At 39.6% G+C, this 22,234-nt stretch overlaps 1 pseudogene; it reads right to left on the reverse strand.

The window, feature by feature from the left end:
* Positions 1–1,075: 1,075 nt before the first annotated feature.
* LOC111398998 lies at positions 1,076–17,066 on the reverse strand (annotated as a pseudogene).
* Between the last annotated feature and the right edge of the window lie 5,168 nt (positions 17,067–22,234).

Here is a 22,234-nt window from a genome sequence, read left to right on the forward strand (position 1 = left end):
GGGCCGAACCGAGCTCGCCCAAAAGCAACGAGCCGAGCCCGACTCGTGGGCCTAGCTCACGAGCCGGCTCGTCCAAAAAAGTAGAAAAAATTAAATTTTTATCAATAAAAATAGAAAAATTTGCAAAAAAAAAAAAAAATTCACGAGCTCGCGAGCCACTCGTGGGCTCGGCCCGACCCGGCCCATGAACTCGTGGCTCGTGAGTACACGAGCTCGTGGGCCGAACCGAGCTCGCCCAAAAGCAACGAGCCGAGCCCGAGGTTTGCTCGTGAAAAACGAGCCACGAGCTCGAGCCGAGCTCGTGGGTTAACAAGCAGAGCCGTCTCGGCTCGGCCCACTGCCACCCCTAATCTTAGCCCCTGTTTGATGGAAGTAAAATCTGATTTTTAATAAATTTTATCAAAATTTATAAAATGTGTGATTGAAAATTACAAAACCCATAAAATATATGATATTAACCTAGATGAAAATTTGAATTTTAATCACTATCAATCTGGGACCTAATTTCCTAGTTTGACTGTCCCACAATTTTAGTCAAACGTCAAATTTAAGTGTCGCAAAAACACATGAACTCAATCTTAAATACTTCAATGTCTAAACAATGTGATTTATACTATAGCGGGGAGTGAAGACGTAGAATTATCTTAAATTTTTCGAGTTATAACACAATTAAAAACATGAATATTATTATAGTTTCGAACTTTTTTTACCAACAATATCATATATTTTCAACTTTTCATAAAATTTATCAACAAATACATTGTCATTATTTACTTTATTTTAGTTTTCAAGATAACACAGAATAATTTGTCGATAATTTTTTAACTATGTCAACTAGACAATTTCATTCACAGCTTTAAACCATGTCAAACACCAATCGATTACTTTGCTATTAGTAAAGAAAGAAGATTAGATCCAAATTACTTCACAATTCACATAATTATGGTTATCATCAACATGCTATACAAACACTTGCGGAAGCTTCATTTCCATATATAATACGATCAGTATACCACATAAGTTGCAAGGATTCGCATATTCATATCAAGAAGAGAGTATAACAATTAGTCATAAATTTCCCAAGAAACAAGAGTATATATATCCAACGTTTTAAAGGTCGAGTTGTACCAGACCAGTGGGTAAATTTATGGGCATCCAAACATGTATAGGGCCTTAAAACACCAATTATGGAACATTTGCTGCTAAGCAACATGTCAAAAAATCTCTAAATGTTACATAAAGTACATGCAAGATCTACAAATAAGATTTTAACTTAACAGTCAGAGACTCTATCAGCTGTCTATTGCTCCTTATCGGCTAGTACAACTGATTGACCTTTTTCTGCCGGAGGGATGGGATTTCCTTGTTTAACCAGCTCGCCTGGCTTTTCCTGTTGAACCGAAACATCAGGCTTTTCTTGTTGGACCGGCACACAAGGTCTCCAAACTGTTTCCTTTCCGACATCCATTAATGCAATTCCCTTAGTGCCCAAGTCACTCCTAATCTGATCACTTTTAGAGAACTCTTTGTTTTTCCTGGCTAGCATCCTCTCCTCAATCAAATGCAAAACATCATCTTCAGTCAACCCAGCCCTTTTCAAAGCTTTATCTTTTAGTTGTTGCAAAACCTGTACGACAAAATATCCAATATTCAGCATCAGAATCGTTAGAGATGTATGACAGTATTTCTGGAAGTACCTCGGTATAGCTTGAATTTGACAGCATTCCGAGAACATCTAAAACTTCCTCGACTTGTTTCTCCAGTTCAGCAAGAGACTTTACAGTGGATAGTTGTTGTTTTTTTGGCTGTTTCTTCTGGTAAAATATTAAAAGAAGCTAAGATTTCAGACGACACAACAAAAAAGAAGTCCATGTACACGAGGAAAAAGCTGTACAAAAATTGAGGCGAGTTTGGTCTTTATAAAAATAAATAACTAAACACCCTACCTTGAGCATGTTTAACGAACCACTCATAAATCTGAGGGATTCTTGAAGAGCAGAATTGAGTATGGTTGGTGTGTGCAAATCGTCAGACAATTTTGCCTCAAACTCCTCGTGCAGTTTAGTGATGCATTCTTGGGCAGCAGGGCAGATTTCGCCATTTTTTCAGCCTCTTCTTTCAATGCCAACAAAGCATCTTCACAGTCTTGTAAGGTCTGTAATAACCACAACCACGCAACAAAACTCTGTGTGAAATAAGAGTATGCTGATTAGTGTGTATAATAAGACTGGAAAAGAAATCTGAAAATGTTGGCTTCAGTGTATGTTTGTGTACATTCATGCATGTCGAGGAAATACGACTTGTAATCACTGAACTGGAGCACATTTCATCAGAGCAAGATGTCATCGAGTATCCTTAAGGTTAACATTTTGCACATCTCCAATTAAACTAATTTATTAGATCGGGGAACAATATAAACAGAACATATAAAATGTTGAGACCTGATCGTTATAGATATCATATAGGTTCTGCAAGGCCTAAAGACAGCTAAAAAGATGAAAATGCAACAATAACCAGTCTGTTGACCCAAGTTCAACAATATGATAGAACCTGCTGAATCCGAATTGCCCAGGTGAAATAATGCTCGATTAATTGATATGTCAAATCACACAATAATGGAATTAATAGGAACTTTTATTAAAGCTGAGAATTACAGACTCGATGATCGAAAGAAAAGAGAAATTAACAAGCAAGTTTCGAGAGCTGCTTCCTCTCCTATTGGACTCAGATTTCTAGTTTTCTGAATGGATATTCCCTATCTATGCTTCACTATTTATATATACCAACTGACCTCCTGTAACGACTTTAACATTTCTAGAATATTCCCTCCAACTTCCTCTACACGCCCTTCTTGTGACGTCGCTGGTAGGTGAAATTCACGGGGGGCTTATCAATACCCCCTGCCAACAAAAGCACCTTGTCCCCAAGGTGGAATTCTGGAAACTGAGAGTTGATCAGTTCGAATGGCTCCCACGAAGCCTCAAAGGGGGGAAGGTCTTTCCACTGAATTAATACTTCCGGACCAACCATGCCTGGCTGGCTTGTTGGTCTGACTCCCAGCACTTCAGCAGGCTGTACCTTCCACTCCAACTCAGGGCTGAGGATTGGGGGAATGGGCTGGATAGGAGATGTAGAACCTACAGCCTTCTTTAATTGTGAAACATGAAATATTGGATGAATATTTGATTCGGCCGGCAATTGGAGTCTGTAGGCCACTGCTCCTATTTTTTTAAGAACTGCATAGGGACCAAAGTACCGAGGAGACAATTTTTCATTAGCATGCTTAGCCAAGGACTTCTGGCGATAAGGCTGAAGTTTAAGATACACCCAATCCCCTTCTTGAAACTGGACAGATCTCCTCCCATTGTCCGCCTCCTTCATCCTGGACTGAGCCTTCTCCAGCTGTAGTTTCAGAACAGCTAACATCTCATCACGTTGTTGTAGTTGTTGATCAAGGTCAGCCACCGGTGTGTGCCTGGTCCCATAGCGTATAACCGGAGGAGGATCACGCCCATAGACAATCTTGAATGGTGTAGCCTTGGTTGATGTGTGAAATGAAGAATTATACCAAAACTCAGCCCAAGGAATCCATTCAGACCAAGATCGGGGATGGCAGTTAGCAAAACATCTTAAGTACGTTTCCAAGCCACGATTCACAACCTCCGTTTGCCCATCCGTTTGGGGATGATAGGCTGTGCTTCTCTTTAGTTGGGTGCCCTGGAGTCTAAATAGTTTGGACCAGAATAGGCTTAGGAAAACCTTATCCCTATCTGACACAATTGATCGAGGAAATCCATGTAGTTTCACTACTCCCTGTATGAAGGAATCAGCCACGGTCTTCGCAGTGAAAGGATGTTTCAATGTCATGAAATGAGCGTACTTGCTCAAGCGATCTACCACTACCAATATTGTATCCCACCCTCGGGATCTTGGCAGCCCTTCAATAAAATCCATGCTTATGTCTTCCCATATTGCCTCCGATATAGGTAAGGGTTGTAATTACCCTGCTGGTGACAAGGCCAAGTACTTGTTCTGTTGGCAAACTGAACATGACTACACAAACTTCTGGACGTCTTTTTTCATCCCTCTCCAAAAAAGCTCCTTGGAGACTCGTTTATAAGTTTTCAAGACTCCTGAGTGGCCTCCCAGAGCACTGCTGTGAAATTCTTGGAGTAACCTGGGTATTATATCTGATTCCTTAGGTACAACCAACCTCTTTTTGTATAGAAGACAATCATCAACTAGTGACCAACCTTCGATGGACAAGGGGTCTGTAAGTAGAGCTTCCCTAATCCCAGATAGCCTCTCATCAGCTCTTACCTGGTTCTGTATCTCAGCCACGTCCAGTACCTTAGTCACGGTCAAAATGGATAGTTCTGTTGTTGCTGGAAGTCTGGATAACGCATCTGCCACCTTATTCTCAAGGCCCGGCCTATATTGGATCTCAAAATCATATCCCAGCAACTTAGTAACACATTTTTGATGTTCAGTACTAACCAATCGTTGCTCCAACAAAAATTTCAGGCTCTTCCGATCGGTGCGTACTATAAAATGCCTTCCTAGCAGATAAGGTCTCCACTTCTGGATTGCTAAGACTATAGCCATGAGTTCCCTCTCATAAATGGATTTAAGCCGAGCTCGGGCTGATAATGCTTGGCTGAAAAAAGCTATTGGCCTTTGTTGTTGTGACAGTACAGCGCCTAGACCCACTCCGGAAGCATCCGTTTCAACTACAAATGGAGTAGAGAAGTTGGGCAGAGCCAAAACCAGCACCTTCATCATGGCTTCCTTTAATGTTAGAAATGCTAAATCTGCATCATGATCCCAAGAAAAACTGTCCTTCTTTAATTGTCTAGTGAGAGGTTCGGCCAACTTTCCATACCCTTCCACGAACTTTCTATAATACCCGGTTAAGCCTAGGAACCCCCTTAATGCTTTAAGGTCCTTAGGCACCGACCAAGACTGCATTGCTTGAATCTTTTTGGGTCAGCTGCTACTCCTTGCGCACTGATCAAATGCCCCAAGTATTCTAGAGTGTCTCGACCAAACTCGCACTTCTTGCGGTTTGCATACAACTTCTGCTCCTTTAATATCCCAAATACTATTCTTAGATGACTACAATGCTCCTGCAGATTCTGACTATAAACTAGTATGTCATCAAAGAAAACCAATACACCTTTCCTTAACAACCCCTTAAACACTTTATTCATCAGGGATTGAAAAGTTGTCACGGCATTTGTAAGCCCAAAAGGCATTACTAAAAACTCATAATGCCCTTCGTGAGTCCGAAAGGCTGATTTGTATTCCTCTCCTGCCTTAAGACGTATTTGGTGGTAACCTGATTTCAAGTCCAGCTTGGAGAAGATGGTGGCACCATGCAACTCATCTAGTAATTCATCAATGACCGGAATAGGGAAACGGTCAGGGACAGTGGCTCGGTTTAAGGCTCGGTAATCCACGCAAAATCTCCATCCGCCATCTTTTTTCTTCACGAGCAATACTGGGCTGGAGAAGGGGCTACTACTTGTTTGTATTATACCTGCCTCCAACATTTCTGTTACCAATCTCTCAATCTCTGCCTTCTGTGCGTGGGGATATCTGTAGGGCCGAACACTGATGGGTTCACTTTCTGCCCTTAGCGTAATAGCATGTTCATGAACTCGCAAGTGCGGTAAACCTGTTGGTGACTCAAAAATGGCGCTGTATTCTGTAATCAACTCCTGAATTGGCTGTGGAATATCCGCCTTAGTGTGCTGTCCATCTACTTGCACTGAACACAACTCCACTACCATTCCCTCTCCTTCCTGTTGCAAAGTTTTGATCATGGATTTTAACGAAATCAGGGATTTACTTAGCCCTTCTTCTCCTTTTAAGGTAACCGTGTTACCCCCCATAGGTATTTTCATCTCCAACAACTTCCAGTTAACCTGAACCGTGCCTAAAGTACTAAGCCACCGCATTCCCAAAATAATGTCGGAGCTGCCCAGCTCTATGGGCAAATAATCTTCTACCACTAGCACGGATTGCATATATAAAACCACTCCTTGACATTTTCCTTTTCCCTTAACAGCCATACCGGTGCCCACTTGCACCCGGTATCCATTGGTCTCCGTTATTGGCAGGTTGAGCTTCCTGATTAATTCCTGGGAAATAAAATTGTGCGTTGCCCCGGAGTCAATTAGCACTACTACGTCCTACCCTTCCACTTTACCCTTAACCTTCATGGTCTTGGGTGATGTTAACCTAACTACAGAGTTCATTGATAGCTCAACCCCTTCCAATTCACTACAATCTGTGATCTCTTCCAGCCGCTCCAATTCCCTTTCCTCTTCCTCGTCAACCAGCAACACCTGAAGCTCCTTGTTGCAACATTTGTGCCCCGGTTGGAATTTCTCATCGCATCGGAAACATAATCCCCTTTCCTTCCTTGTCTGAATCTCGGCCCGGGACAATTTCCTTAATCCCATAGTGGTGTTTGCCAAAGGGTTGCCCCTTTTTTCCTGCCCTTCCAGTCCCTTGTTTAGATGCCAGGGTACAGTCCGTTGCTCGACCCTTGCTGTGCTTGGAATAATCACCCCCTTATTTCTCGGTCGCTCCTTGTCCTTTGCTTTGTTAATTCGATTATTCCTATCCTCCACCCTTTGTGCCATATCTATGATCTGCGAAAGTCCCACCGGCTTTGCCATCAATACCTCTGCCTGCACTTCTTCTTCCAGCCCATTTATGAAGACCCCCTCTAAGGTCTCCTCGTTTACATTCTTTAAAGATGCCGACATTACCTCAAATTTTTCTCGATATTCAGCCACGATCCCGGTCTATCTGATTGCCAGAAACCGCTGATGTAGAGTCCCATAGTGGGTATCTCGAAATCTCTCCAATAACCTCTGTTTTAGTTCTATCCAGCTTCGAATGGGTCGCCTCCCATCTTCCCTCTGAAACCAAGACAATGCACTTCCTTCCATGCATACCCCAGCTGCCACCGCTCATTCAGCATCAGTCAGCTTGTTCATGCCAAAGTACCTTTCAGCTCTGAATATCCATGAGTCCGGGTCAACCCCCTTAAATAGGGGTAGCTCTAGTTTACGGTAAGCCCCTTCAGCCGCTGGAGCAACCACCTTCTCGGTTAATGTAACTTCTGATTCCGTAACTTCCTCCATAAGACCGGTTGATTTCATTCTACTTCCTTCCCCTGTCATTACGGAGGATTCTGGGGACGTTCCCTTGAACATCTTCGCTATTGCTTGAAGGCCTTCGTTCAGCTCCTTCCTCCCCAAGGCGAGACTGACCTCCAACCTCTCATTCATTTTGCTCAACTCCATCCCCAATCTCGCATTTAAATGTTCCAGGTCCCCTTTCAATGCGATTACTGAGGTACCCAAGGGTTGAATCTGAGCCACTGCATTTTCCAGCATTTCAATTCGATTATTCATCCTTGTCGCCGGCATCCGCTTCCCAGAATGTCACACGCTCTGATACCAATTTGATAGAACCTGCTGAATCCGAATTGCCCAGGTGAAATAATGCTCGATTAATTGATATGTTGAATCACACAATAATGGAATTAATAGGAACTTTTATTAATACTGAGAATTACAGATGCTAAGATCGAAAGAAAAGAGAAATTAACAAGCAAGTTTCGAGAGCTGCTCCCTCTCCTATCGGACTCAGATTGCTAGTTCTCTGAATGAATATCCCCTATCTATCCTTCACTATTTATATATACCAACTGACCTCCTGTAACGACTTTAACATTTCTAGAATATTCCCTCCAACTTCCTCTACACGCCCTTCTTGTGACATCGCTGGTAGGTGAAATTCACGGGGGGCTTATCACAATACAGTTTTTTTTTTTATATGAATGTAAAAAATGGACGCGGAATGACAATGCACACACAACATTTTGACTGTTGAAGCATACACAAATATATTCAATCAACACTTAATTATAAACACGTAGGATTATCACCTGATATATATAGAAAACAGCCTCTGAAGCAATTTCTAACTGAGAAATTGTGTAATTAACAGGAGACCTGTAGTGGGTTCCCATAAGAAAATGCCTCAATGCGAGTGGATGGTACACCTTGGTAACCTATAAACAAAACTGTAATTAACAGCAATGCTCCACAGAAGATAAATTTTAGGTCTGGAGTATAAACAGAAAAGTGCTGTAATTAGCACCTTTTACCTCACGAATGGTGAAGAAGTTTCCAAGTGATTTTGACATTTTCTCATCATTTGCAGTGACAAAACCATTATGCATCCAGTAACTGACATTGCTTTTGGCGCAAGCATTTGTAAGCCCAAAAGGCATTACTAAAAACTCATAATGCCCTTCGTGAGTCCGAAAGGCTGATTTGTATTCCTCTCCTGCCTTAAGACGTATTTGGTGGTAACCTGATTTCAAGTCCAGCTTGGAGAAGATGGTGGCACCATGCAACTCATCTAGTAATTCATCAATGACCGGAATAGGGAAACGGTCAGGGACAGTGGCTCGGTTTAAGGCTCGGTAATCCACGCAAAATCTCCATCCGCCATCTTTTTTCTTCACGAGCAATACTGGGCTGGAGAAGGGGCTACTACTTGTTTGTATTATACCTGCCTCCAACATTTCTGTTACCAATCTCTCAATCTCTGCCTTCTGTGCGTGGGGATATCTGTAGGGCCGAACACTGATGGGTTCACTTTCTGCCCTTAGCGTAATAGCATGTTCATGAACTCGCAAGTGCGGTAAACCTGTTGGTGACTCAAAAATGGCGCTGTATTCTGTAATCAACTCCTGAATTGGCTGTGGAATATCCGCCTTAGTGTGCTGTCCATCTACTTGCACTGAACACAACTCCACTACCATTCCCTCTCCTTCCTGTTGCAAAGTTTTGATCATGGATTTTAACGAAATCAGGGATTTACTTAGCCCTTCTTCTCCTTTTAAGGTAACCGTGTTACCCCCCATAGGTATTTTCATCTCCAACAACTTCCAGTTAACCTGAACCGTGCCTAAAGTACTAAGCCACCGCATTCCCAAAATAATGTCGGAGCTGCCCAGCTCTATGGGCAAATAATCTTCTACCACTAGCACGGATTGCATATATAAAACCACTCCTTGACATTTTCCTTTTCCCTTAACAGCCATACCGGTGCCCACTTGCACCCGGTATCCATTGGTCTCCGTTATTGGCAGGTTGAGCTTCCTGATTAATTCCTGGGAAATAAAATTGTGCGTTGCCCCGGAGTCAATTAGCACTACTACGTCCTACCCTTCCACTTTACCCTTAACCTTCATGGTCTTGGGTGATGTTAACCTAACTACAGAGTTCATTGATAGCTCAACCCCTTCCAATTCACTACAATCTGTGATCTCTTCCAGCCGCTCCAATTCCCTTTCCTCTTCCTCGTCAACCAGCAACACCTGAAGCTCCTTGTTGCAACATTTGTGCCCCGGTTGGAATTTCTCATCGCATCGGAAACATAATCCCCTTTCCTTCCTTGTCTGAATCTCGGCCCGGGACAATTTCCTTAATCCCATAGTGGTGTTTGCCAAAGGGTTGCCCCTTTTTTCCTGCCCTTCCAGTCCCTTGTTTAGATGCCAGGGTACAGTCCGTTGCTCGACCCTTGCTGTGCTTGGAATAATCACCCCCTTATTTCTCGGTCGCTCCTTGTCCTTTGCTTTGTTAATTCGATTATTCCTATCCTCCACCCTTTGTGCCATATCTATGATCTGCGAAAGTCCCACCGGCTTTGCCATCAATACCTCTGCCTGCACTTCTTCTTCCAGCCCATTTATGAAGACCCCCTCTAAGGTCTCCTCGTTTACATTCTTTAAAGATGCCGACATTACCTCAAATTTTTCTCGATATTCAGCCACGATCCCGGTCTATCTGATTGCCAGAAACCGCTGATGTAGAGTCCCATAGTGGGTATCTCGAAATCTCTCCAATAACCTCTGTTTTAGTTCTATCCAGCTTCGAATGGGTCGCCTCCCATCTTCCCTCTGAAACCAAGACAATGCACTTCCTTCCATGCATACCCCAGCTGCCACCGCTCATTCAGCATCAGTCAGCTTGTTCATGCCAAAGTACCTTTCAGCTCTGAATATCCAGAGTCCGGGTCAACCCCCTTAAATAGGGGTAGCTCTAGTTTACGGTAAGCCCCTTCAGCCGCTGGAGCAACCACCTTCTCGGTTAATGTAACTTCTGATTCCGTAACTTCCTCCATAAGACCGGTTGATTTCATTCTACTTCCTTCCCCTGTCATTACGGAGGATTCTGGGGACGTTCCCTTGAACATCTTCGCTATTGCTTGAAGGCCTTCGTTCAGCTCCTTCCTCCCCAAGGCGAGACTGACCTCCAACCTCTCATTCATTTTGCTCAACTCCATCCCCAATCTCGCATTTAAATGTTCCAGGTCCCCTTTCAATGCGATTACTGAGGTACCCAAGGGTTGAATCTGAGCCACTGCATTTTCCAGCATTTCAATTCGATTATTCATCCTTGTCGCCGGCATCCGCTTCCCAGAATGTCACACGCTCTGATACCAATTTGATAGAACCTGCTGAATCCGAATTGCCCAGGTGAAATAATGCTCGATTAATTGATATGTTGAATCACACAATAATGGAATTAATAGGAACTTTTATTAAAGCTGAGAATTACAGACTCGATGATCGAAAGAAAAGAGAAATTAACAAGCAATTCGAGAGCTGCTTCCTCTCCTATTGGACTCAGATTTCTAGTTTTCTGAATGGATATTCCCTATCTATCCTTCACTATTTATATATACCAACTGACCACCTGTAACGACTTTAACATTTCTAGAATATTCCCTCCAACTTCCTCTACACGCCCTTCTTGTGACATCGCTGGTAGGTGAAATTCACGGGGGGCTTATCACAATACAGTTTTTTTTTTTATATGAATGTAAAAAATGGACGCGGAATGACAATGCACACACAACATTTTGACTGTTGAAGCATACACAAATATATTCAATCAACACTTAATTATAAACACGTAGGATTATCACCTGATATATATAGAAAACAGCCTCTGAAGCAATTTCTAACTGAGAAATTGTGTAATTAACAGGAGACCTGTAGTGGGTTCCCATAAGAAAATGCCTCAATGCGAGTGGATGGTACACCTTGGTAACCTATAAACAAAACTGTAATTAACAGCAATGCTCCACAGAAGATAAATTTTAGGTCTGGAGTATAAACAGAAAAGTGCTGTAATTAGCACCTTTTACCTCACGAATGGTGAAGAAGTTTCCAAGTGATTTTGACATTTTCTCATCATTTGCAGTGACAAAACCATTATGCATCCAGTAACTGACATTGCTTTTGGCGCAAGCAGCACAGCTCTGAGCAATCTCATTTTCATGATGGGGTAGTATCAAATCCATCCCACCACCATGAATATCAAACGAGTGTGTCAAATAATGAGCACTCATTGCACTGCACTCCATGTGCCATCCTGGTCTTCCGGGACCCCAGGGACTGTCCCAGTTTGGTTCGCCGGGCTTAGCAGCCTGTAATGAAAATGAAAGGCGACTGGTTTACATGAGGTTATTCTGTAAATATTAAGAGAGTGATTTTGGCAAGCCCTTTACACCTTCCACAGTGCAAAATCAGCAGGATTTCGCTCTCTCATCAACGGCAACACGTTCTCCAGCTCTATTATCTTCTAGCCTCCGTCCCGATAAATGTCCATAATTTGGGAAATCATCAACAGAGAAGTAAACATCACCCTCAACAACATAAGCAAAACCATTGCTGATAATCTGCAGATTAGACCAAGTTGCAGAAATAATTGATTACGATCCCAATAGAAAGGATAGCAAACACAAAAAATTCTTCTTTCATATTTCTAAATATGGTCTAGAATCCTATATTGTCTACGCCTCAACATCTTTATGAAAAGAGAGAAAGAACGGAGATCTTTATTTCAACTATGAACATTGTACTAAATAATTTAATTAAACAAAACTAACAATAATATCATTATGTACAGCATTAGAACCGTGTCAAACATGTGTGCTTCAGATTAAATAAGAAACCAAGTTATACTGCTCTAATAAATAACATACCGTTCTTCAATTAATAATCACAGTTAACATTCATAAGCATGCTGACGAATATATACACAGAAAACATGGAAAAAGAGATCTTATTCAAGATTTAGAAGATTACTGAAGTTCTTAAAAATGAAAGGAGCTCTGTGGGAAGCAAACAACCTGAGCTATCATTTCCTTGATTTGGTCCATATATGTTCAGTCACACGTGGCTGATAGGTGGGAACGAGGCACTGGATATCAGCCATATCAGCAAGGAATTCTTCACAAAACCGAGCACTCAAAGCTTTTGGATCCTCCCCAAGCTCATTTGCCCTACGAATAATCTGGAAAATCTACTGATTAAAAACCGCAATAAAACTTGTACAGTTCACTTATTCCAAGTTATGGTTGCACCAAGCAAGAAGTGTCTATCAAAGATGAATGTTATCGAATAGCTTCACCAATCTTTTGGCTAGTAGATTTTTCAGTTATAGATATAAAAGGAAGGCCTACAAAAACTTGATTACAAGAGACACCAAGCAGCAACCAACCTTTCCTTAGTTTAGAGAGAACTAAAGCTATGACCACACCCAGAAAAAGCACGCAACTTTTGGACATCAAAATTCAATAAATTCAACATCCAAAATACACAGGTAAGTGGATTTGAGTAAGATAACCCATATATGGTGGGCCCACATATCCCTTAAATGGAAACCCAGTAATGATCCGTAGATATTTATTCAGCACCAAACATGCTGAAGACCAGCATCGACTTATATCCTTGAACATTCCATTCATAGGCAAGTTTAGAAGAAGGAATAACGGGCTACAGAAGAACTAAGTGTGAGTTTAATTGGCTTTATTTTCCATAGAAAGTGTCCTTTCTCCATCCAATTTCCTACCTTTATGGTGTTTCATTTTTTCCAAAGAAAATATTTTCCAAATGTTAGTCACATAACCATGTCTTTCTAAAAATAGGGAAAACATTTTATTTATCCCTCGTCGGTTTTTAATTTCTAGGCAATTCACACTTTCAAAAAACTCAATTTTATGAAAAAGTACAACATTTTCTTGGTTGAAAATTAAGTCAATCAAATACATTTAAGCTTTGTTTGATTCCCTTTTTTCCAAAATACATTTTTCTCTCTTTCTTTTCAACCACACATTTCCCATCTATCTACCATTCTAAAATACATTTTTTCATAAAATGGGGGCTCAAACACCCTCTCAATTGACAATTTCCATATAAGTAAGCTCTAAGCAACTCAATGGCCTAGAACTTATTTTCTTTCTATACAAGTTTCATGCTTGTGATCAAATACACCCTAAATGAAAAATAGCTGAGTAAACAAAATGATTTCAACACTTGATTCATCCAAGTCAATAAAATCAACGTGTCTGGTTAATAAAAAGGATGGTGATTAGAATTGGGAGATATGAAACAATTCAACTTTACTGGCTGCTAAATAAATCCCAACTGACATACATTTAATGATGAACAACCTTAACTTACAAGTTGTATTTACACCTCACAACATCTTGAGCCCACACAGAAAACAAGTCTTTCTTCCACGTAGCCAAACTCAGAAAATATATCTCTCCTTTCCAACAGAGTTCCAAGTTCACGTGTGTATTTGATAATAAAAAGTCCTGCTTTTTATTGATATAAATTTGAAAAAGAAAGGCATTGAATTTTAACAATGTTCAACATAAAATTCCCCATGACTTTTGTTCTATTCAATTTTATGAAATTTTTATAAGATCTTTGCTTTCATTACATAAATATAGTCCGGGTCACGTCATTTATACTGTTTTCCTACTTATTTTAACTCGAAGTTTTAAGAAACTATTTAAGTATTATTATTATTTTTTAATAATATGTGAAATGAACAGAATAGTTTACATCTAGCCCCTGTTTGGCCCCCATTACGGGGAAAAATTAATGTGTGGAATAGTATTTTTTGAAAAATGAGTGGTTGAAAAAGAAGGAAAAAATTTCGATTTACGTGTAATATTATTTTATGGAAGATTGTGAGTTTGAAAATAGGAGAGAGAAAAATGAAATGTAATGTAATTAAAATTAATGGGGCTCAAACGGGGGCCTAATTATTGAAGTTATTTCAATTATTGACAAAAAGAATTACTCAAGGACTTCTCACCTTGTCATCAACATCGGTAAAATTGCGGACATAGACAACTTCATAGCCAATATACTTCAGATATCTGCAGCATTCCAATTAAAAAAATACCTTGCAGATGGAATAATTGAAAAAACAAGGAATATAGGCAAGAGACGGGAAAACATACATAACTGCATAAATAATATTTCCTACCAATGTTAATTTAACACTGGAACCAAACAATTAACACTACAGTTGAAAATATGGCTGATATTTGCAAACAAAACAGACTTGAAGAGCATTTAAACCGATAATCTCTTCCAACCAAAGCAATGCAGAAGTCCTAAGATGTTTGTTAAATGAACTACTCAAAATAATAGCCAATGGAAGCATTGCAGAAATTTTTTAAGGTGATTGCCTGTTTATTGTAGTAACTTGCTCAACATAATGGAGAAAGAAGCAACTTCACTTCAGTCAACTGTATGCTTCTCGAGAGATTTTTGTAGTTCACTGATTACAATTACTTAATTATTTGCATGCTGTAATGAGCGAATGATAACACAAGTTGTAAGAGAAACATATCACAAACTACCTCTATTTGGTTGAGTTAAACCTGGAACTTGTGGAATTTGTACTGCTTACAGCATCTAGGGGCATTGCATCATAGACGAAAAATATGGTTTTCAAACCACAAACAAACAATTTTAATAGGCTGTAAGCTTCATGATTAGCTTAGATAGATATATGTACCACCAAAGCACAAAGGAATAGTTTCCAAAGTTCATCTTGTTTCGGATCTTTATGTTCTTAATGTGATCAAGCCACTGGGTATGATAAAACAAGTAGTGTCATTGGATCAAGTTTATTGGGAATATATTGATGACATGGACTTAATGCAACTAATAGAAGAGTAACAGAATCCATGAAAAAGATAAGTTTGTTAGATGATGAAAGCCATGAATTTTACTTGAGATGTTGGGTTAGCTACATTAACAGGAAACTTCTCCAAGAAGATATAAAGACCACATGTGGATTTAGTAAGTTGTTAGATGATACCATCATTGTTAACACCAAGTAAAACGGAAAAATAAACAATGGGCAATTTGCCACATGAAAAGAGGCTGCTTATGATAATATAAAATCGAAATGAGATACTAAGATCATAAAGCAAAAATGCACATTATATTTAATGTTGCATCTCTGTTTTTTCATGGTAAAACTCAATCTACGCTTTCCTTTCCTTTTCTTTTTTTTTCCCTTTCTTTTTGGGCGCGGAGGGGGGGGGGGGGGGGGGGAAAAAATGGCCAAAATAAGTATATGTTTGGCAAGTGTTTATCTACTGATTATAAATGGTTAAAAATGGTCAAGTCAATTTTTATCCACATATTTCGCAAGACCCACGAGTATTAGCCACTTATTCACTACTCACTTCTAACTATTTATAAACAAAATTGATTATACACACTTCCCAAACAAGCTTTAAATAAGCTGCCTCATGTGTATCCTTCCAGTTTTGAGTTGAAGAAAGTATTCGTATCTACTTATAAGAAAATATACAAAGAAATAATTTTCCGAATATGATTTTGGTGCTACATTATTCATATTAATGCCACTACTGTCCAGTTATTTAGTAAAGCATACGAGAATTACAAATCCATCAGTGAGCTATGACCACCTTTCAACTATTGTTCAATTTTACCCGATTTCTGTCTTCATTCTTCTGTTTAGAAGAAAAAAGTGTTATGAGTTACTCAATTAAAATAATATATTCAACTTACAAAATAGCCAGCCTTTCCCTAATATTTACATAACTAGCAGGATCTTATAACACTCAAGTATATTAACCCACAATATAACTCCTAATGCAATGCTTGTGATTTGTAATAGTTATTCGTTGAAAAGCCAAATTATTTCAGATTTCCTGTCATTTATCATCATCACCAACAATGATGTACAAATTTCAATTTAAAAGGTTTCAAACATTTTCTAAGTCGAATATCCTCTCTAACAACTTGAGCTTACAGATGAAATGGTTCGATGTGGCATGAAGTCACACAAAATACCTGGATTCCAAGATTTACTGCCACTCATTACTGAAAATTTTGCTAGTATCAGAACTTCGATCAAAAGTAAATTTGTTCAACGCATGAGGGAGCGCATGAAGATGGAATTTAAATGAATATATGTATATATGCGAATGTGATTATTATAACAATAAGTAAGGGTTAAACCCCTAACCATTTCTTGAATTTTAATTCACTCCAGGGTACAGAAAAACCATATATCCAACCCCATATGAACCAATATCCCAACTTTTTACATATACTGAAAATCTAATCAATTCGAAATTCCCAAATCCTCTCCGTGGTTTTTGGTTTCCATCTTTCTCTCTATCAGTGTAGCCACTCCTGCAGATTCACCAAGCACATAAGAACCATAATATCTTCTAGCCCCCTAGATAAAGGAATTCCTAAATATTCATTCTAGATAAAACAGAACAACAAATTTGATTCACAGTAAACATATGTGCACAAGCCCGTATACCTGTAAAGTACGTCGAAAGCCACATAGGCGCAGGCGTGACCGATGTGGCTGAGGTCGTAGGAGGTGACGCCGCAGACGTACATTCCCACTTTACCCTCGACTCTAGGCCTGAACACCTCCTTTTGCTTTGTCATACTGTTATACAACTGAAATTCCTTCATTTCCTTAGCCATTTTTCAAGAATCAAAAGAAAATCAGAACGATTTCTCGTTGTTCGAATCAATCTCGGGTTAAAGCTTCAAGGTTTTGTCTTTGCTTTCTGGCAGTACAGAGATAGTGTTTATGAATCATGCTATGCAGAGTTTTTTTTTGACAGAAAACATCATTGAAATTTTTTGACAGAAAACATCATTGAAGAGAGAGAGAGAGAGAGAGAGTTGCAACGCAAATTAATGAATAAATATATACTAAAATTAAAAACATTTTACCTTATAAAGAGTTAATTGTTCCAATGATCACTGAATTTATGTCTACGCCTTTAATTAGTAATTGAAGTTTAAAATCTCAAGATTTGATCACTGAACTTTAAAAAATATTGTACATTCTTCGCTAAACTTAGAAAAATATTGCACATTACTCAACGAACTTTAAAAAATGTTGTATATTACTCACTGTAAACTTGATATTTTTCAAAATTTAATAGCTATGTTAGTTTTTTTATTTTTTTTAATTTTTTTTTTTTAGGAGGTGGTGTGGTGATTCTCAAAATTTCAAAAAAAATTAAAAATTAAAAATTTTTTTTTTTAGGAGATGGTGTGGTGATTCTCAAAATTAACAAAATAAAAATAAAAATTAATTTTTTTTTTTTTGGTGTTTTGAGGTGGTGTTGTGGTGATTCTCAAAATTTTAAATTTTTTTTTTTTTTTTGAGAAACTAACAAAAAGAACGCATTTTCAACAATTTCAAAACAAACACTCAAAACACAAAACTCAAAATGAATTCAAAACTCAAAACACAAAACTGAAACACAAAGAGAACACTTTAGATTTTGCAACGTAAATTAATGAATAAATATATACTAAAATTAAAAACATTTTACCTTATAAACAGTTAATTGTTCCAATGGTCATTGAAGTTATGTCTACGTCTTTGATTAGTAACTGCAATTTAAAATCTCAAGGTTTGGTCACTGAATTTTAAAAAATATTGTACATTTCTCACTAAACTTTGAAAAATATTGCATATTACTCAACGAACTTTAAAAAATGCTGTATATTATTCACTGTAAACTTGATATTTTTCAAAATTTAATAGTTATGTTAGTGAGTAACATATGACATATTTTAAAGTTCAATAGCCAAAACTTAACATTTTAAACTTTAATGAGCAATCTAAGACATGGGTCTAAATTCAATGAGCAATCGAAGACATGAACTTAAGTTTAATGATCAAAACTCGACATTTGAAACTTTAATGACCAATCAAATATATGGACCTAAGCACAGTGACCATGGAAACAATTAACTCCCTTGTAAACACACAATCCGTAGTAAGTGTTAAGTACTGTGACCACTTTTCGAGCAACGTGTTACTAAAACGAGATGGATATATTAATCTTAAGAAGAAAGCAATTATTTTTTATCAATTAATTACAATATATATATATAATTTAAATATTAACTAATACAAACTAATAAATAAAAATTCATATCACAAATTTAGCCTCCGTTTGGCCCCCATTAATTTCTATTACATTACATTATATTTTTTACTTTCCCATTTTCAATCACACAAATTTTCATAAAATAATATTATACAAAAATCAAAAATTTTTCCTTCCTTTTCAACCACTTATTTTTCAAAAAAATACTATTCTATCAATTTTTAACTCTATAAAATGGGGGCCAAACAGTGGCTTATAAACTAAAGCAAGATAAAACAAATAAGGATTATGCTAAAATTAAACATGTCCTTTGACAATCCAAGTAAAATTTAGCTAAAATAATATATGTTAATCCAATAAAGCATCATAAACCTTCAAAATTTATTATTAAGCCCTGTTTTAGCCTATCTCTTCTTCTTCTTCTTCATTTTATTTATCTGTTTAGGGTGTATTTTAATTTTGTTTATCGAATTTTTTGAATTTACGCTTTACATACTACATTTTATAGTATGGTAACAAAAAAACTAATGGGAGTCGTTATTTTCATCCACCATTTATATCTCTCAACTCTGAAATTTTATATTATATTATATTTTTAACTTACTATAAATTTACTTAAATAGACAAGAATAAAGTTATAAAACCAAATAAAGTATATCACTCTAAATTCATCCACTATTATTTATCTCCATTAAATAATTTTAAGCTTTTTATTTTTTTTAGACTTTATGTTTAATTAAAACCTTAATATCCATAAAACATTTGTGTAGTACTTGTTACGTGTTCGCACACTTGGACAATCCACCGGGGCCCCAGCCAACTCATGCCGAACCAAGTGGCACTCAATCTGAGGTGATTTGCATAATCGAGGCTCACAAACCGAGGTCCACAGATGCCTAGGTCCATATACACCGAGGCCCACTTTTCATAGCCTCACAAGGAGCTTTCGAAACCCATACGTCGAGGCCCTTTGAAGGTGGACGAGGCCCTATTTGCCGAAGCTCTGTAGCCGAGGTGGAAGCATCCGAAGCACAAAGCAACAGCTTCCATAGACACCTCTCCCAAGAGATCTTCTGCACAAAGATCTTACTTGAATGATTGATAGGACGTTTGTCATGAGTGTATTTGTTAAGTCTTGTCATTAGTAGAGGCGGCTCTGCCAATCAATAAATGTATAACAGGCTAGGTGCGGCTAATGCCTACAATCTAACATGTAACTCAACCGGATAAGGCCACGTGTACCCCGAACCAAAGGTCACGATCTAACTAGTGACACTATAAATACTCCCCCATGTACCCCATACAAAGGCTAATGTAAGAATCAATACAAGAAATCATACTTTACTCAACTCTCTCTTTCTTATTATCTTGCAACTCAAACGAGTTCATACATATTTAGATACACATTTACAAATATCGATTAGTAATTATTGTATGATCGGTCTACAATCATCCCGAACGTTCTCGTCCCGCGTTATTGAGCTACTCCCACGCCCTTGATCTATCCTTTTTAGACCGTCCACGTGTCTTTGCATGTTGGACTTCCACTCACGTGTGCGCGAGTGGGTTCGATATCTGTTGACAACGTTTATTGGGGTCAACAGATTGACGCTGTCTGTGGGAAACCATACCATAACCACGAACAACCTTGTGATGAAAGCTTATTAAAGAGGAACATTTGGGCATCCCCCTTGAAAAAGGATTTGTTTTTGAAAAAGAACAAGAGAAAGCCCCACGACTTAGCAAAAATCTGAAGGGTAAGACACAAGGAAAATGAGTTCAAACGAAGATACACCCCAAGAGGATAAGAGAAAATGCTAATGTGCCCTCTCAAGCAGAAGCCCCAGTAGCTCGGCATAGACCCCATCCTAACCACCGAAGAGGTGGAATGCGTGCGACGACTTGACTGTCAAGAGAAATGGCCGCCATGGCAGCTAACATGAGGGACATTGCTAGCTAAAACATGGCTATGAGGGAACTTATGACCCAAATGCAGGGCTAGAGAGGCTTCCCTATTCCTCCATACGCCCCTCAAGGGCAATACCAGCAAGAAGATGAAGTTCAAAGCCATAGGGCTACCTCGCCGGACTATAGCCGAGGTGTAACCCCATTTGAAAGGGAAGTAGAAGTTGACGTTTCCTCCAACTACGCTTCCGATCAACCTACCAAGGTCCCTTTTCACCATGATAACTTCTCACCTTCGTATGAGCAAGAGTAAAGACATAGGAGGTCAGACAGTATATTTGACAGAATTAGCCCTGCTGAACCGAGGCTCAGACAACAACAGCATCACGAGCCTTGGACAAGGCCACCGCCTCCACCTCCAATGCCTCAACAACCGGAGGAAAGGCATGAAAATGCCCCCCGTGTTGCTCCGCCTAGAAATAGGCGCCAAAGGAGGGAGGAAGAGGTTAGGAATTGTCCCGGAACCTCTCAACAACAACCGAGATATGAGGCTAAAGAAAACGATTCTGATAAGCAGCAGAGGTCTTGTGACTTGGACAATGATGATGAAAACTTGCCATTCTCAAGGGAACTAAGGAGCGCCCAGGTCTCGAACCACTATGTTATGCCAAAGATACCAAAGTATGATGAAAAAGGCGACCTAGAGAAGCACCTGAATGCTTACAAAACTCACATGAGCCTAAGGGGCGCCACCCCAGCTGTGAAATGCAGAGCTTTCCACTTAACACTTAGCGGAGCAGCTGAAATTTGGTATAGTAGGTTACCAACTGGAAGCATAAGAAGTTGGCCCAAATTCAAGACAACCTTCTTGAAGAGATTTGTTGTGAGCAAAGAGGGTGAGGCTCTCATCCAACATCTCCAAGACATGAGATAGGCACATGGGGAGTCCCTAAAGAGCTTCCTATCACGTTTCACCGATGAGATGACATATTGTGTACAAGTCACCGATCGTGAGGCGTTATCTGCATTGAGAGGAGGTCCAAACATGAACACCCTGTTCTGGAGGGACGTGCAAAATCAAGATCCCACCACCTGTGATGCCCTACTCGAGATGATGAGACGGGAAATCATCAACAAAGAATTAATTGAGCATAGGAAGAGGGCGAACAGAGGTCTCCCACCTCCTCAAAGGCAGCGTGCTAGAGGGCTGACCTCCCACTTGATGGACTATCAAATGAACCAAGCTGGTAATAAGAGTTCTGGGCAAGCACTGGCCACCACCACTCTTAACGCCATCCCTACATTGGCGTATGAGGATATCAACCCAATCACCGACACCCAGCAGATGAGAACTCCGTAAGGATCCTGTAGAGGTAGAGGCCGAGGTCGAGGTTCAGGACCTAGAAATAGGTGGAATCAAAAGCCACCTGGATACTGTGTATACCACCTGTCCTATGGACACGATACAGCAGATTGTCGAGACTACGCTCACCGTTCCCGGTAAGAACCCCCAAGGGACGAAATGCATCGCCCAAGATAAACAGGCCCCCGCCAAGGTACGATAACCGACCTGGGCGTGAAGAGGCCGTTCCACGTCAAAGGGATGTCTCTCTACGACGAAGAAAGTGTGATGCAGAGAGGCCCAGGGAAGGGCGCAAACATCAAAGAAATCGACAAACTCAGGATGAGGCCCCTATCCACGAGGTGGATACCATTTTTGGAGGCCCTTATGTAGGCTGTGAAACACGGAACGCCAAAAGGAATTATGCCCGTGAGGCCAAGCGCCCCACGCTTATCAGCTATATTGTGGGCCACAGCTCTCGAAGAGATCAAGTTCCACATATTTTCTTCATCCTGGAGGACACTGAAGGGGTTCACTACCCCCACTGCGATGCACTTGTGGTAAGAGCAGTCATAGCCCAGAATGGGCTCAAACGAATGTTGGTTGACAATGGAAGCTTCGTCAACATTCTATTCGGATCCACCTTTGACAAGATGATACTGGACCATG

This window comes from Olea europaea, chromosome 8 (assembly GCF_002742605.1).
Source record: "Olea europaea var. sylvestris chromosome 8, O_europaea_v1, whole genome shotgun sequence".
In the NCBI taxonomy this organism is placed as follows: domain Eukaryota; kingdom Viridiplantae; phylum Streptophyta; class Magnoliopsida; order Lamiales; family Oleaceae; genus Olea; species Olea europaea.